The sequence below is a fragment of the Myotis yumanensis genome, unplaced genomic scaffold (genome assembly GCF_028538775.1).
Source record: "Myotis yumanensis isolate MYYU_CA2020_CCGP unplaced genomic scaffold, mMyoYum1.0.hap1 SCAF_1, whole genome shotgun sequence".
Taxonomy (NCBI): Eukaryota; Metazoa; Chordata; class Mammalia; order Chiroptera; family Vespertilionidae; genus Myotis; species Myotis yumanensis.
This window is the reverse complement of record NW_027223752.1, coordinates 45649299-45666651: the sequence shown is the minus strand read 5'-3', so window position 1 is coordinate 45666651 and position 17353 is coordinate 45649299. Positions and strand designations below refer to the sequence as shown.

The window sequence follows — 17353 nt, the reverse complement described above, 5'->3', positions numbered from 1 at the left end:
ATCAGTAAATATATATTTGGGATAAAAATGCTTTTTATTTTCTTGGTCACATCAAATTTACTTGCTATTTATATTTCACTGGCTTGAACCAAATTTCTGCTAAGGCATTTATGACATAACACATAAAAGCTGCTCTTCAACTGGCCTCCAATCTAAGGACTTACCATTGGCTTCTTGACCAAAAAGTCTATGTAGCTTCCTGGGAACCTGATCCCCTAGGAACACACACTTAAGAGGGGATTAGGCTATCCCCCTGGGGATGTGCTGGAATCAGTCCCAATCCAATCAGTACCATGACTTGACTTCATACTTCCCTTCACACAGCTCTTGTAAGTGATCCCTAACAGTTGCAAGCAATGAGCAAAATTGTTAAGCCCACGAAGTAGACGTTGGTATCCATAGTGTCCAACACAGGACTTGGCACATGGCAGGTCCTCAGTAAGTTTGGTTGGATCAACATGTGCACTCCCTGTACCCCCACTGCAATGTCTAGCCTCAGGGAGCAACACTTGCACCATGCTGTTCCCTAAACCCCTCTTCCTTCTACCCAAGCCTGTCCCCTAAGCAGCATGAATTGTTCTTTATAGATCTTTCAAAGCATGTAAATGAAGTGTTCAATCTGCCAATCATAAAGTGAAGACTATAAAACAAATATGTTTTAAGAGACCAATGTAGCCCAACCAGCATGGCTCAGTGACTGAATGTCAACCTATGAACCAGAAGGTCACAGTTTGATTCCTGGTCAGGACACATGCCCAGGTTGCAGGCTCAGACCCCAGTCGGGGGTGTGCAGGAGGCAGCCAGTCAATGATTTTCATCATTGATTCTCTCTCATCATTGATCTCTCTCTCTCTCTCTCTCTCTCTCTCTTTCCCTCCCTTCCTCTCTGAAATCAATTAAAAATATTTTTAAAAAGAGAGACCAATGTAGATATGGGTAAATTTCTTCAAGTATACCTTGATAAACTAAAATGTTTTTGCCATGTAGTGATTCAGTAGATTGGCCAAGTTTCTCTCTCTCTCTGAATGTGAATGTGTCTACCCAGACAATTCAAGACAGTATAAATTAGCAGAACTTATGGGTGCTTGTGTTTTCCAAACCCATTGAAAAGAACCTAATTTAAGGATCTGTGATTTAATGAACCTTTCAAAGCTGAAAACGTATCCCACGGAGATTTAAAACAGAATATAGATTTAAAATAGAAAAAAGAATAAAACAAAGCTAGTTTTGTGTTTCCTGGACACGGAAAGGTGCTAGAATTATTTACTGCTTTCTGGGCTTTGCATTATGACCAAATTGATATTTTCCAGGTTTTTCATTAACTTAAAATGTCCTGAGGTAAACACACCATTTGCCATGATTAAATCCGAGGCATTTCCACAGCTTCCTTCTGAGCAGCAAAAAAACGAGGCCAAGAGGTAAGAGTTCTGGTCAACCCCTTTGTGAAAGCTACACTAGAGAAAAATGCACAGATTGGTACCTAGCAGCCACAGCAAGCAGACGCTCTACAAGCAGAATCACGTGGTAAATCTTTTGGTCCAGAACTTTCTCACCTCCAAAACCAGAATTCATTTCACCTTGTCTTTAAAATCCCCACAGATCCCCCAAATTGTAAAAGAACATAGGATTGACCATCACAGTTACTGCATCAGCCCACCAGGAAAGGGTAGAAACACCTCTCTGGGTGGTTCTAGGTAGATCCTAGTTAATAGATATACAACTCTCAGAATTCACTTGAACTTCAAATTTTCTTCCCAACCTGAAATAGACTAATTAAATTCATTTCTGTTAATAGCTAGTCCTTTAAAACAGATGGAAATTTTAAAATGAATAGAAAAGCCAATTCAGTATAACTTTTTCTTCCCACTCCCTACATTCCACCCCTCAGTCTTAGAGACAGGGACATCTCTAGGATGGCCCAGTTGGTCACCCAGCAGAGCCCCGAGTAAATTGTTAGTAGGAGGGAGTGAAGAACACACAACAGGAAAGTCCAGAACAATTTTTTTAAATCCTTTTTTCCAAAACCACCTAGTACCTGATTTAGCTTGCTGCTAAAATTTGAATGCTCACATCTGAACCCTTCCAAGATTGAGTCACAAGCAGAGGTATTCACTTATCTTAGAACTTATCTTAGAACCACTTCCCCTATTCACTTAAGGTGTAACCACATCCCCACCCCTTCCATTCACTCAAGATGAGGTGGACCTTCACAATGCTTGTCCAGATGGGACATTGCTCTGACATTCCAAGAGATTGGTGTATAGTGACTATTTCAAGTTCACTAACATTATCTGGTTCATATATAAGTACAACTTCTTAAAATATCAATGAATAAAAAAGAACATCAGGCAATTTAAAGATGGTGTCCTCCCAACTGAAAGGGCTGAGAAAAGTGAATTTTGTAACCAGAAGTCAAAGCCGGGGGAGAACAGAGATGAACAGAACTCCTCACTGTTCCTGATGATTGGCAGGAACCAGCTATTTCCAAAGAGGACAATCCCAGAGGACTCTTAAAGGAGGGCAGTTTTGCAACTTCGTTCCCAAATTATAGAGAGGCTTACTTGAAAGATTGCTGGCCAGCGGTACAGAAAGCCTTGAATAAACACCACGTGAACATACCCCTGGACCTGATGGAAGGCAGCATGACTGTTTGGAAAACTAAGAAGATTTTGAGCCAGATACCACCATTAGGGCCAGAGACCTGATAGCCCCATTAGCAAGTAGTGTTTCATTTGAACATTGGAAACTTTAATAAACTGTTACATCATGGTCCAGGAAAACACGGTTTCCGCCATTTGGACCTTTGAGTGGTTAAAAGAGACCTTAATGATTAAACAAGAGTTGGCAAAAAAATTCTGAATTGTCATCACGAAGTTGGGAACAATTTTTGCCACAGGTCACACGCAAAAATATGAATAAATGCAAGGAACCGAAGAAAAAAACCTGTTAGGAAAGAGTATACACCATGCCCACCACCACAGCCAGAACGTCAGATTAATAGAGAAGTGCCTAGTGGTGAATACTTTCTGAAGGCAAGTCAAAAAACGTGCCAGACAATAAAAGCAGTAAAGGCTAGACAAGTGGATACTCTCAGTAAGAGACAAGAGAAAAAGAAAGCGATATTCCACCGACAGAAAAGCCAGCTGTAAAACCTGAGAGAGCTTCTACTAAAACTAAAATTGCCAAAACCGGTTTGGCTCAGTGGATAGGGCGTCGACCTGCTGACTGAAAGGTCCCGGGTTCGATTCCGGTCAAGGGCATGTACCTGGGTTGCGGGCACATCCCCAGTAGATGTGCAGGAGGCAGCTGATCGATGTTTCTCTCTCATCGATGTTTCTAACTCTCTATCTCTCTCCCTTCCTCTCTGTAAAAAATCAATAAAATATATTTAAAAAAATAAAAAATAAAAAAAATAAAACTAAAATTGATGTGGCTGCCATCAAGGAAAAGATAAAGAAAGCAATGCATAAACAACTGGGAGCTCTTGCAGCTAAAGAAGTTAAGCATAAAATGGAAGCAGATAAAAAGAAGCGGAGGAAAAATTTAATATGCGTTAAAAACAACAATCCTGAACTAGAACTTATTAAGCTATCTCTTTTGTAAAGAATTTTGAGATAGACACTGGCTGGGCACATACAAGATTCAACCAATGAATGCATAAATAATGTCTCTCTCTCTCTCTCTCTCTCTCTCTCTCTCAAATAAATAAGTTTGTGGTATTAGGGCATTAGTTAATATAAGAAGTAATACTCTGATTAATTTTTTTCTGAGTTTGTTTTGTGAGACAACAAGACAGAGAACCTAGAGAGAGAACCAAGAGACAGGACTTGGCTGGAGATCCTAGACAGAACCTAGAGACAGAACCTAGCGATTGAACATGGCAAAAGATCCTGGACAGAACCTGGCTACAGATCTTGGCTGGAGAACCTAGACAGAACATGGCGACTGAACCTGGCTAGAACCTGGCTGGAGAACCTGGCTGGAGAAGCTGGATGGAGAACCTAGCAAGAGAACATGGCTACAGAACCTGGCTGGAGATCCTGACCAGAACTTGGCTGGATCCTAACCAGAACTTCGCTGGAGACCAGAACTTTGCTGGAGATCCTGACCAGAACTCGGCTGGAGTTCCTGGCTTGAGATCCTGGAGGGAGAACCTCGCTATGCTGATCAACTGAACACTGACCCCATGCCATTCCTTCTTCGCCGAATCCGTCCACACCTTTGGGGACCCCTGCACCCGCTGGGGTTGGACCCCTAGGTAAGCCCCCCTGCACTCAGGACGGATAAGGACTCCACCGTAGAAAGAGGGTGGATAGTCTTCGCCGACTCCGTCCACACCTTTGGGAACCCCTGGAACAGGATTCCCCTAGGTAAGCCCCCCCCCATTGAGAACCCCCACACTCGGGATGGATAGGACTCCACCAGGGTGCTACAGACCCCCCTATAGAGGATAAGTAGGGTAAGAAGGTGGATAGTACAGAACTTAGATTGAGAAGATATGCCATACTGAGTCCAAAGAAAGAAGACTCTGTATTGATCTTTTAACACATATGCTTGCTAGCAGAGGAGTTAAGGTTACTCCCAGTCAGATGGAATGTTTTATACAAGAAGTGTGTCCATGCTTTTCTGAGGAAGGAAAGGTGCCAGAAAGGTAAATGTAAAGGCATGGGAGAAGGTAGGCCCAAGGAGCTTTATCCTTAACCTCACTGCAGCCTTTCCACCCTGGAAAAGTGCAGGATTGGCAAGCTCTCCCTGGGGTGATAGATCAGGACTCAGGTAATAGCAAAAAGCGCCAATCCTACTCTTAAAATGGATACAAAAGAGCATTTGGGGTTTTTCTTTTTAATGCCTGCTTTGGATTGAGTAAATGCATTACGTGTGTCCCACAATGGACCCAGAGAAGCTCCTTGTCCCATCGTTCCAAAGACTTAGAGTTGCTTCGATGACAGAAAAGCAGAAAAAAGAAGAAAAGAAAGGCTATGCAAGGGACTGAGGTGCCAACATGGGGTCAGCTGAAGAAGTTAACAACTGAGGCCCAACAGATGGTAGAAAAGCAAGAAGTGGAAGCTACTCTCTCAGCCAAGTCCGAGGACTCTGAGTAAATCAGCAAAAGAAACTTTCATTTAGCAGAAACTCACTTATTTCGTCAAGTGGGAAAACTTACTTAAAGGAGCCTGGAAGGGACCTGATGTACTTTTAACCTGGGGGAGAGGAGATGCTTGTATATTTCCACAGGATGCAGACTCACCTGTGTGGATTCCAGACCATCTAATCTGACCTTATGTCACACTACCCTCCATCTCCTCCTCATCCTCATCCTCCTCCTCCCCGGTATTATCCATATCGGCCGACCCAAAGGGCACAGCTTACTCCTCCTTGGACACCGACACCACCAAGCCTGGCAGTGATGGACCCTTTGATGCAGCCCTTCAACTCGCTAACTGCCGGAAGCCGGTCCATCCTTGCTGCTTGACACAGTCGCTGCAGGAAAGAAACATCTGCACAGCATATGTCTCAAGGGACCTGGCATATATAGCATATTGTTCTTAATATGTTTGCTCTCCTTAGCATCATGTGTTTTAACCAAGGTCACCTCTCCGAGAAAGGTTGTTTCCCCAGGTGGGGATTTTTCCCTGAGGTTAGGGAGGGGATACAACCCCTTAATTAAGTGCCAGGCGGGTAGTTAAGCTACATAACCTTTACTCCCTGGAATGGAGATAAGAATCGCCCTAACCTTTGTAATAGAAATTGACAGGATTAAAATCCGCTGGTATAAATATAGATGTAACAAGACAATAATCATCAGATCCTCGTCAGATCCTAACCAGAACCTAGCCAGAGAACATGGCAAAAGATCCTGGACAGAACCTGGCTACAGAACTTCACTGGAGAACCTAGACAGAACATGGCAAAAGAACCTGGCTGGAGAACCTAGCGAGAGAACATGGCACCAGAACTTGGTTGGAGATCCTGACCAGAACTTGGTTGGAGTTCCTAACCAGAACTTCGCTGGAGATCCTGGAGGGAGAACCTCGCTATGCTGATGAACTGAAACCAGTTTCCATGTCATTCATTCTTCGCCGACTCCGTCCACACCTTTGGGGACCCCTGGACCCGCTGGGATTGGACCCCAGCAGTTTTGTTCTTTATAATAGTGTTTATGTAAACAGCTATTTTTAATAAATATAAATTATTATATTCTTAAAAAATAATTAACGTCAGTACAGAATACAATAGAAGGAGGAAGATATTTCAGGGAAAGTGGGTGTTCTGAAGATCATTTCATCTTCTAATATACCTCACAGGATCACCCACTGTACAAATGGGCAGCACTAATTGTCAAATAGTTCTTAAAATTGAGCTGAAATTACCTTCCTTCTGATTTTCAACTTCTGTCCATAATTCTATTCTCTGGAACAAATCATGGTAACATTCATACATGGAGATATTTTTCTAGGAAGGTTTAATTCCTTGCATGGCAACTGTAGCTGCTCCTTTCAAAGTAAAATTGAAATTTTATATTAAAGCATTTGGCAAATCATCAATCAATTAACCAAAAACCTTGAGTACCTACCAAACGCCAGGTGCTGCACTCAACATTGGGAATAATCAGTATTAATTAATCAATTTATTCCTAAGGAGTTGTTTTCCACTGTGCTGTGGTAGAGCCAGGGTCCACACCAAGTCCAATTCCAAAGTGTAAGCTCCTTGAACTGTGTGGCTCTTTCCCTGCAGAGAAATCAATATAAGAGCATTGGTTCTTATCTTGGGATTTATACTATATGTGAATGGCTGATGTGCTGATGCTCTATATTTTATATAGAGATCAACCAGATAATATAATTACTTCTTCTAGCTTTAGAACAATCCTAAGTCATTGAATTGCAATATAATTGTGTATAATTTGCAATGCCATAAATCTTTTTATTGGGTATTTCCAAATTGGCAAGTTACCAAACTGCTATAGCATGACAATTAATGATCAAAAATTTTAGAGAACATGCCATAGAAGAGAACCTTGGGGAGAGAAAATTCATTTAGTCATCTATCTTTCAGGATGTTTTAAAACTATCAAAATCAATGAGTGGGAGGAGGGGGGAAAGTAAATTTGGGAGGGAAGCACGTTTCCTCTGCAACCCAATTGTTGGTGGAAGAACTCTCTCAGCCGTAAAATTGCAGCTCAGAGAACCCTGATGGGCCTCATTGGGGTCATTCAATTGAACTCTGACCAGGATTCTGCTTGACCTCCTGGTCCTCAGCTAACTGGCCACCTCTCAGCAAGAGATGGCTTAAGTCATGTTCCTCGGCCACCCATTTTCCCATCAGATCCATTTCTGCTACAGTCTAAAAACACCCACAGTGCTGGTGTTCAAGACCCTCCTCACATTTCTCCAGTGATGGGAGGCAGACCCACTCTGGTTGCAGGCAGGCCCTTGAATTTTCACATAAAAGAGTAGATGACAGAGAAATGTGGTTTTCCTCAGTGTGCCACGCCATCTGTGACATTTGCCATGCAGACCGCACATTCCTCTTGGAGGGCAAGGTTGCTCCCCATTGTTCTGACTCAAAAATTATTTCCGACGTGGGTGCCTGCAGTTAACCTCGTGAATTGACTCTAATCGTGGGAGGTGTGGAGAAAAGCTCGGAGGTGCTCTTAACTGCATCCTCCATAGCTAGCCAACAGCCAAAGTGCTTGTGTGTGTGTGTGTGTGTGTGTGTGTGTGTGTGTTTTCAACTTCTTCACAACAGTAGAAAACTTGAATGGGTCCTTTGTGTTATAATCTCTTTTAAAAGTTTAATATGAAATTAAAGGAAAAGAGTTCAACCTACAGATCTTTGCATCCAACAGGCAGCACAGGTCACGTCATGATGTGGCGTGAGTGAAACCAAAACGGACTGCATATGAGTGTTAACTATGAGGCACAGCCCTGAGTCCCTGCAAGGCCTGTCCTGGAGTGATCCTGAGAGCATGCTGTGCAACAGTCTCGCCCAGCTTCACTGGCCTCTCACCCACCAGGGCCAGCACCCCCGAAAGTAATTGTTGCTCTAGGAGCCTTTTGGGCGAAACAGTCATTCTCAAGGGCTGTACATTCTTACTTTCCTGACTCCATCTTAGTTCGCTACCGCAAAAGTCACAATTCCTTTCTTGCCCACAGAACAGCTGTATCAGCTTGATATAGTGCAAAGGAAGTGCTATTTGGTGACTGGTGGTAACAAAGAATGCCTTGGTGTGAGCTTGGGATGGAATTGGAGGGCTCAGATGTTGATTCACTTCAAAATCCTCACTGCCATCCAGGACTCAAGCATGAAAAGGGAATGTGGAACAGTGAGAAAGCAGTTACTCAGTAATCATCCTTTATATCTGATTTACCAATCATTGCTTATACAATGTAGTAACCAGCATGCCTTCAGTTGTAACAGAAACCAACTCAAGCTAAATAAAGCAAATAATAATAGTAATAATAATTGATTACGTAGGAACCAGGGTTTCTCCCCGCCTCAGGGCAGAATTGCAGCTGGGCCTCAGGAATGAGGAAGTAGAATGCTCTGGTCCAGGAAACCCAAAAAAAATCCTTCTTTCTTTTGTCTTTATTCTCAACTGCAGAGCAGCTTTCTGATTCAGCTGCATGACAGAAAATATGTCCCCAACCAAACATTTTGAGTTTGTCTCTTCTCAACTTAAAAGGATAGTCAAATGAAACTGATTTTTTTGGTCTTAATTTCAAGGGTTTAAAGAGCCTCCTTGGTCAGGAATCATTTGTCAATCACCTGGCTAGGGAAGCTGGGTCATATGGCTCAAATATGTCTGGCAAGAGCTGAGCCATTGTAAACTGTGCAGATGGGAGTGGGCGAGGCATCAGAGGGAAGTTATTCCAAAAGTAAGAATTCAAGACCAACAACTCAATGGCTACTAATACATATATTATTTACTTGATGTTCTTTCCTGCCCACTGAAGTTTTATTTACTATTATTATTATTATTATTATTATTACTAGAGGCCTGGTGCACGAATTCGTGCATGGGTGGGGTCGGCCGGCCCGCCCTGATCAGAGCCAATCAGGCCAGCCTGGGAGAGGAGCCCAGGGTGGTTGGCCAGCTGACTCCGTCCCCTGATCAAACTCCCAGTCAAATTCCTGGTCAAGGGGACAATTTGCATATTAGCCTTTTATTTTATAGGATTATTATCATTTCACAGATGAGGAAATTGAATTTTAAAGGGATTATATAGATAGTAAACATAAAACTGAAAGTGGAATCAAAGTCTTCTCATTCCCTTCATTGACCCTTGTGAGATAGACAACTTTAAGAGAAACTTAAGAAAAAAAGGTACACAGGTGCTTAACCTCTATCTCCAGATGATTATAAATTTAACTGGATATTCAAGGCAGACTCTTATGAAAGTAGTTTGATAACATTTTGAAATCAAGATACAGCAGGTGAAGCAACATGTAAATATTTCAAACTATTGAAAACAATTCAACTTTGGATTTATTTATTTATTTTTTTGGAAGAAGCTTGGGAATGAGTGTGGGGAAGACATTTCAGACATAAGAAATGGAAAAAAGTCATACATTATCAGCAGTAATTCCCACATTAATTTGACTCACTCATCACCTCATATTTGCAGGAAGGCAAGATTTATATTTTCAAAGAAATAGAGGAGCATGAAAATAGAATTACAGAGAGCCCCAGAGTTCAGATTTCCAAGCATTTGCAGAGCCCCATGTCCAGCCTCTCATTCTCTTCCTCAAACATAGCCAATTTCTTGGAATCTGTTTTCTGAGGCAGTCACCACAAAAAGTGCTATTTTAATCTCTAGTTCAATAGGATTGAAGCAGAAATCCTCAGATCATCCTCTGAATAGGATTGCATTTGTTTTCACATCACTGCTCTTAAAACAAAGAATGACTTCTAAGAATTAGTCCTTCATGAATTTTTTTGATTCGTTTCCAATGTCATTTATAGACCTAGCCTTCAGCAATGAACTTCAGAAATGACATGCAGATCCGAACAAGATAAAGTGCCCAGTTACAACAGAGCTCAGCTGAACAACCAGTTGTTTGGTCTGTTATCTCATTGCATGTTGTGGTCTATAATACAAACCAAAGCCCTTAAGATGGGAAGTCAGGGACTCTGGCTCCAGATTCAGACTTTCCACAAGCTCATCTAGTGACTGAATGAAGCCCTTTAACTTTTGGAGTCTTTTGGCTTCTTTGCTCAGTTATCAGCAAATATCTTTTGAGTTCCAACTATATGCCAGGCTCTGCTCTAGGCTCAGGAGACACAGCAGAAACCAAGCAAAAATTTCCTCATCTACATGGAGCTTATAGTCTATTGGTCAGAGACAGAAAGTAAATATTTAAGAAGTAAAGTTTATAAAAACATTAGAAGAGTACTATGCAAAAAGTTAGCAAAGAAATGGAAATGAGGAGTGGAAGAGGGTGGTTATAATTTAAAATAACATAAGAGTCAGCCTCAATGACTGACATTTGAAGGGGTTGAGGGATGCAGCCATGCAAACATCCAGGGGAAGGACATTCAGACAGAGAAATGGCAAATAAGAATGTCCTGAGGTGGGAGCCTGCCTGGCATGGTTGAAAAACAGCAGAGAGGCTGCTGGACAGAAGGGGAGAGGAAGGGTGTCAGGAAATGTGTTTGGAGGCAACAGGGAGCAGATGGCACAGAACCTTGTAAGGACTTTAGCTTTACTTTGAGTGAAATGAAGTCCATTGAAGTGGTTAGAACAGTGTGATATGATCTAAAGCCACAGTTGAACAGGAGCACTCTGGCTGATATATCAGGATTAAACTTCAAGGTAGCAAGAGTAGAGATAGGAAGATGAGTTATGGGTAGGATGACTATACCCCTGTTTGCCAAGAACAATCCTGGGCAATGTGTCTTGATACACTTATGAATGCCCCTCTCCTTGAAGTCTTCAAAGTGTCTTAGTTCAGAGATAAGTTATGTTATCACCATAAGAGACCATACTATTGCAATCATGCAGCTGAGCAATAAAGATTCTATGAGACAGGCTAACAGCAATGAAGGAGAAATTATCTGATTTAAAGTATGTTTAAGGTGAAGTCCACAAGATTTCTGGTGGCTTGGATGTGGATCGTCAGAGAAAGAGTAGAGATGAGGACTCTGAGGATCAAACAACTAGAAGGACATAGTTACCATTAAATAAATAGAGTAGCTTTGCAGGCATCTCATTTGGGCTATGTTCATTTTGAGCTATCTATTAGATACCCAAGACAGCTTTCAATTAGGCAGTGGGAAATATGTTTGGGGTTCAGGACAGAGGTCTGGGCTGGAGATATAAATTTGGGAATCAATAGGATATAAATGGAGCTGAAAGCCATACCATTGTAAAGAATCATCAGAAATGTGACTGTATAAAGAAGAGAGGTTCAAGAACAGAGTGTGAGGAGCCCCAGTGGTAGAAGAAGGAGGGCCCAGCAAAAGAGATTCAGAAGAAGTGGCCAGGGAGGCAGGAAGAAAACTAGGCATTTTTCATCTTTACAATGAATTAGTTACTCTACACCAGTGATTTTTTTTACTATGACCAAGAGATATATCAAGGATGGCTATGTTAAAATGTAGACTGCAAAGAGCAAATAGAGAGGGTGAATTTTAGTCTTCTCATCCCAACTTCAACCAGAGCTGATCTGTGTTTTCTTGCTCCAAATAATGGGCTGTTGCATAATATCTCATTTATTAAAAAAGTGGCGGGGGTAGGAGGTGATGATTCCTATTGCTTACAAAAATGAAAACCATTACCCCTGGATCATCTTTAAGGTCTGTGGACCCCTTTGGCTCTAAAGTTTATTTGATTCTGCCAATCCTAACCACAACAACAAAAAAGAATTTTCTCTTCAAGCTAAGTACCACAATTATCTGATAGAAATGGGGTATTTGAATTGTTTCTCTTGTCTGAGATTAACCGTTTGTTATAGGGATTAAGTCATATGAAAATAGGAAGAGAAAAATAACAACTGGTCTTGAGAAGTGGGAAGTCAGTTGAGTTTTAAATATAAATCCAGGAAATATTTCATTAAACAGCTAAGGTATTTACTGGCTTAGACTAGAGAATAAGCCCGCTCTAAATCCCACTAACCTCAGAGCACTGCATTTATCTAAGAAAGCCACAGAAGCACATTCCAAGAAAGTTTCTTGCTGTACTACACTGACAGAGCCAAAATAACACCGGCTTTTACCCACAGTATTATTAATCATAATAAATAATAGTCACTGTTTATCGAGCATTAAACATGTACCAGAAGCTGGGTTGAGTAGTTATGAGTATTCATTCACTTAACCCTCACAACAATCTCAAGGAAGGTACTCTCAAGTACTCAATGAATATCTGTTGAAAGAATATCATGAATAACATTAAGTACAGTTAACTTGTCCAAGGTTACCTAGCAGGATGAGTTGTTGATCTGGGATTCAATCTCAGGGCACCCTCACCCCTGCACCAGTATTTGTAATCACAATAGTTTGATTAATTGACTGGATCTTAATAATGCATGGAGTGGATACTGCGGTATAACCACCCAGGTCCCGCTTTGTACCTCCAACTGCCAGGAGCGTAGGCTACTGATGGCTCACAGCTGAGTGTCTCCTTGGACAGTCCCTTCTGCCAATCTATACCAGTGATTTGCTGTTCATCATATTATTCTCAAATCTTGCCTATTTGAAATATTATACAATAAAAAAGGCATTAAATGAAGAAAAAAATATTCACTATAGTTGATAACTCAAGATAAGCTTCTTGGTATTATTTTAAATTGATCTTGAGGGAACACAATGGTTTGATAGGAGAGACAGAATATATATCAAGAAACATTAAAAAATTAAAGAACTGACTAAGGAGTTTTTGCTAAATTTGCTCAGCAAATGAGACTTCTTTAAGGCTCTTGAGCAGGGGAGTGATATGAGGGCTCCTGTCCTCTGGGAAGATGAGTCTGGCCACATGGAGGAGGCTGGTTGGAGCAAAATGAGGTGATGAGTTGGAAAGGTCCTGCTAGTGAGCAGGAGGCAGCAGCAAATGAGAGGTTTTGCACAATGATAGTCTGCCTCACATTCAGAATTCATTCATTCATTTTGAATAAAGTGAATGAAGGCAGAGGGGAGAGCAAAAAGTCAAACCTGGTTCTGAATACAGCTGGCTGGATAATTACAGAAGCTGGTGTGGTTCGCCAAAGAAGAGATCTCAAAAATAAGAGCTGGTTGTAGGAGATTCTGATTTTCATTCAGGTTTCCCATGTTGTCTTTGAGGTGCTGATAGAACCTTCCAGGAGAAAAAACAAGATGGCCATTGAAAGTAGGAGTGGGGATTAGAGAGGTTAGAAGGGTGGTTTGGGCAGTCAACTGCAGAGAGGTGATAGGTGAAGATATAAAAATGTTGTTAAGAGAGCAAAGAAACTGGAAGAGAAAAGGATAGAAACTTGGGGAGCACAGTGGAGGCTTTAAGCTCCACCTTTGCTTTGGCCCCACACAATGGGACTGCCCCTAACGTCTCCTGACCAGGGCAAGAAAATATGTGAAGGTCTCCGGTATTGGCTTCTTGCCTTTGTTCCCATAACTGGATCCATCCTGCATTGTGAGGGCCTGGGGTGCACATGTGTGGATACCCTATTCCTCATGTCCAAACTCCATTCTCCCAACACACACACGCCACTCTCAGGAGGACAGATGAAGAATGAGGACTTCATAGGCCCTGGAAAAAGTATTAGGGTCATTTGGGCAGGAATTACCTAGTCTCAGTACCCAGATTATAGAGGGGTTGGGCATGATCTCTGGGTGCATGCTTCTTAACCCCCAAAATGTCTTGTCCCATTGGTTAGAAGCAAAGCAGAGAAGGGTCTGAGCAGCATCCGCCAAAAAAGAGGTCCTAGGAGGGCCCAATTGCCCAAGTCCAAGGGTATTACTGCTCCATCACAGTGCAGTGCCTAATTCATAGACTGTTCCTGAGCAACATCACATGTCATTTTTAACCTTTCCATTCCAACTTCAGTCACCAGGAACATGTGCTGGAGGTCTGGTGGGAGAGCAGAAAAGGGGTAGAGATTCCAGGGTACCAATAACTCATTAACTCTCTATACTTTTCTCTCAGCAAAGGAAAATGAATATCTGTTGATCATTCACTCGATAACTGTCTGGACTTGAAAGGCAGAGAGCCACCTCCTCTCTGAGCTAGTGCTAGACACAGGCCAGTTCTCCTGGGCTCCTGTGGGAGGCCCCAACCTATCTTAAGTCAGCAACTTCCTGGGCTTCGACTTGAGCCTACAGACAACACAACACCAGCTGGAGGTTTCAGTGCTGGCCAGGCTAATGTGTGCAACAAATGCAACAAGAGTATTTTGTAAATTAAAAACCTGAGATGAGTATTCCAGACAAGAAAAAGCTAAAGGAGTTCATCACTACCAAACCAGTATTATAAGGAGTGCTGACGAAACTTCTTTAAGAAGAAGAAAAAATAAAAAATATTAATTATAAAATGGCAATAATTACAACCTATCAATAATTACTTTAAGTGTAAATGGAGTAAATGCTCCAATCAAAAGATATAAGGTACCTAAATGGATAAGGGAACAAGAGACCCACACAGACTGAAGGTAAAGAGATGAAAAAAGATATTTCATACAAATAGAAACAAAACAAAATAAAAAAAAACTAGGGTAGAAATACTTATATCAGACAAAATAGGCTTTAAAACAAAGGCTATAGCAAGATACAAGGAAGAACCTAGCAATTCCACTCCTGGGTACTTCTCTGAAGAAACCCAGATTGCTAGTTCAAAAAGACATGAGCATACATATGCTAACTGCAGCATCATTTACAATAGTGAAGATATGGAAGCAACCTAAGTGTCCATCAGCAGATGAATGTATAGAAAGGTGGTACATATATACAAAGGAATATTACTCAGCCATAAAAAGAGAATGAAATCTTGCCATCTGCAACAACATGGATGGACTTAGAGGGTATTGTGCTCAGGAATATAAGTCAAACAGAGCAAGACAAATACCATATGACTTCAATTATATGTGAGATATAAAAAAATAAATGAACTAACAAAACAGAAACAGATTCATAGATACAGAGAACATTTTGATGGTTGCCAGATAGGAAGGGGGTTGGGAAGATAGATGGGTGAAAAAAGGGAAGGGATTGAGATGTGTAAATTGTCCATTATAAAAATAGTCAATGGAATATAACATTACAGCTTAGGGAATACAAGAGAAATAATATTATGCAAGTCAATAATATTATAATAACTATGTATGGTGCCAGATGGGTACTAAACTTATTGTTAGTCACTTCACACATTATATAAATGTCTAATCACTATGTTGTACACCTGAAATTAATATAATATTGTATATCAACTGTAATTAAAAAGTAAAAAATTATTTAAAATAATAAAAAGTTAAAAATAAAATTTTAAAAATAAAAACCTGAGATTAATAATAATAATAATAATAATAATAGTATTTACCATTGGTTAAATATGCTGTTTAGACTTTAGCAAGAAAAACTGCACCTCAAAGGAAAACAGAAAAGTATTTTCTATCCCATCACATTTTCCAAAAAGAATAAAACTACTGAACTCAAAAAATATGTAAGAAACAAAATAAAAATATACTTAGCTTCTTTCCAAGAATTATTTGGGGCCCAAGATACTAAAAGTCTAATCTTTCTGTGCTGATGAAATGAAATACTTTCTCCTATCATCTTCCAAGTTTGGATTGCAATAGTCAGACACAGTATCTTACATTTTGAAGCTATGAGAAATGTGTTGGCAAAGACTCTTTAATGCAGATTAGTCCACAACATAAATCAGGGCTGGTTAAACACAAGAAACAGAGATGGCAATACAAGTAATTTTACAATTTTGCTATACACAGTAGTAAGAAAAACAGGAAGTAGGTGTTTATTAGCCGTTCCAAAAATACCAGCCAAAATACAACTCCCCATGGAGTCTGAGTTATTCAAAATATAGCAAAGAACAGAATTCCTAAGATTATAAAAGGGTAATTAATCACAAGCAGTGTTCACAGACCAGTGATTTGGAAACTACCTTCTTATTGAAGATCTGGATCAAGAACAAACTTCAAAGCAAAATTAATTGATCTCAGATTCACTGCATCTGGTCAATAAACCCTCCCCAAAAAATGTCACTTTAAGCCCACTCAAAAATCCTTTTAATTTGACAATTCTATATACAGTGCATTAAATAGATATTTTTCACCTAATTTAGTTAGAAGATAATTGTCTCCCCACATACACTGTTTGCACATCAGTAAGAACAGCACTTCTTACTGATACTCTGGAAATTGCATTTCAAGGCCAGGCTTTATAGGAACACAGGTTCACCATGAAGCCAGATTCATAAACCAAGAGGACCCGCTTGCTTGGACAACTAGCATGACTTTGTGGCTTTCAAAATCTTGTCTTTGATTGAGCAAACTCTTTAAATATATGTTCCAACCATTTCTGAATTAAGACAAAGGGCCTGTCATTTTAGTGGCAATGATTCAAAAATGCATATTTAAAAATACCCAACACATAAATACAGTTTAGTTTTTGTAGGAGTAATGTAAGGGGTTTAAGTTCTGATCTGCTTTGGGGAATTAAATGATCAAGAGTCTTAGGAGCTTCTGGCAATGATTACTTGTGAAGGTGACCATGGAATAATATCTTAGTTCTGTGACTAAGTTTCTCCCCTATAAACTAAAGAAGTTTGACGGTTGGTTCAGCTACCTCAAAAACTCATGGGGATAAATATTAATGACTTAATTATTTGTAAAGTACCATTATGTCCTACGATGAAAGCCATTTTGAAAGTTCAATGAATTAATGAATTAAATAATTTCAGAAAAACCTTGGTGCATGTTTCATTGGAATTGTCTACATACATCTTTTATCAGTCTTCATGTTCATATGAGTTTAAACTTACTAAGAAGGAGAAGGAATAAGAGTTCTTTGAAAACAACTCTATCAAGCAAGAAATTAAGCAATAGGCTAAAGACAAATTAGCTTTTATGATCCAATCTGAATGAAACCATTATGCTTCTTCCTTGGTTTTTCAAGTTCAGCCTCATAGAAAGCCTAGCAGTTGGGCTTCACTGTTCTTGTAGTTAGCCAGTCATAATCAGCATGAAAGAGAAAAAAGATGAGGGGAAAGAGAGAAAAGAAGAGAAGAGCCAGGGGGAAATATGGAGGGGAGGGGAGAAGAACATGTTGGTACAATTCTCCCTCCTCTGCTCAGATGGTCAACAGCCAGTGTGTCAGGATGACTTTATGTTCATACACTGCTTCCTCCTCCACAGACAATAGCAGGGT

General features: G+C 40.4%; 1 pseudogene; it reads left to right on the top strand.

Moving 5' to 3' along the window:
* The first annotated feature begins 2766 nt into the window (after positions 1–2766).
* LOC138994219 (KRR1 small subunit processome component homolog pseudogene) lies at positions 2767–3603 on the top strand (annotated as a pseudogene).
* The last annotated feature ends 13750 nt before the right edge of the window (positions 3604–17353 follow it).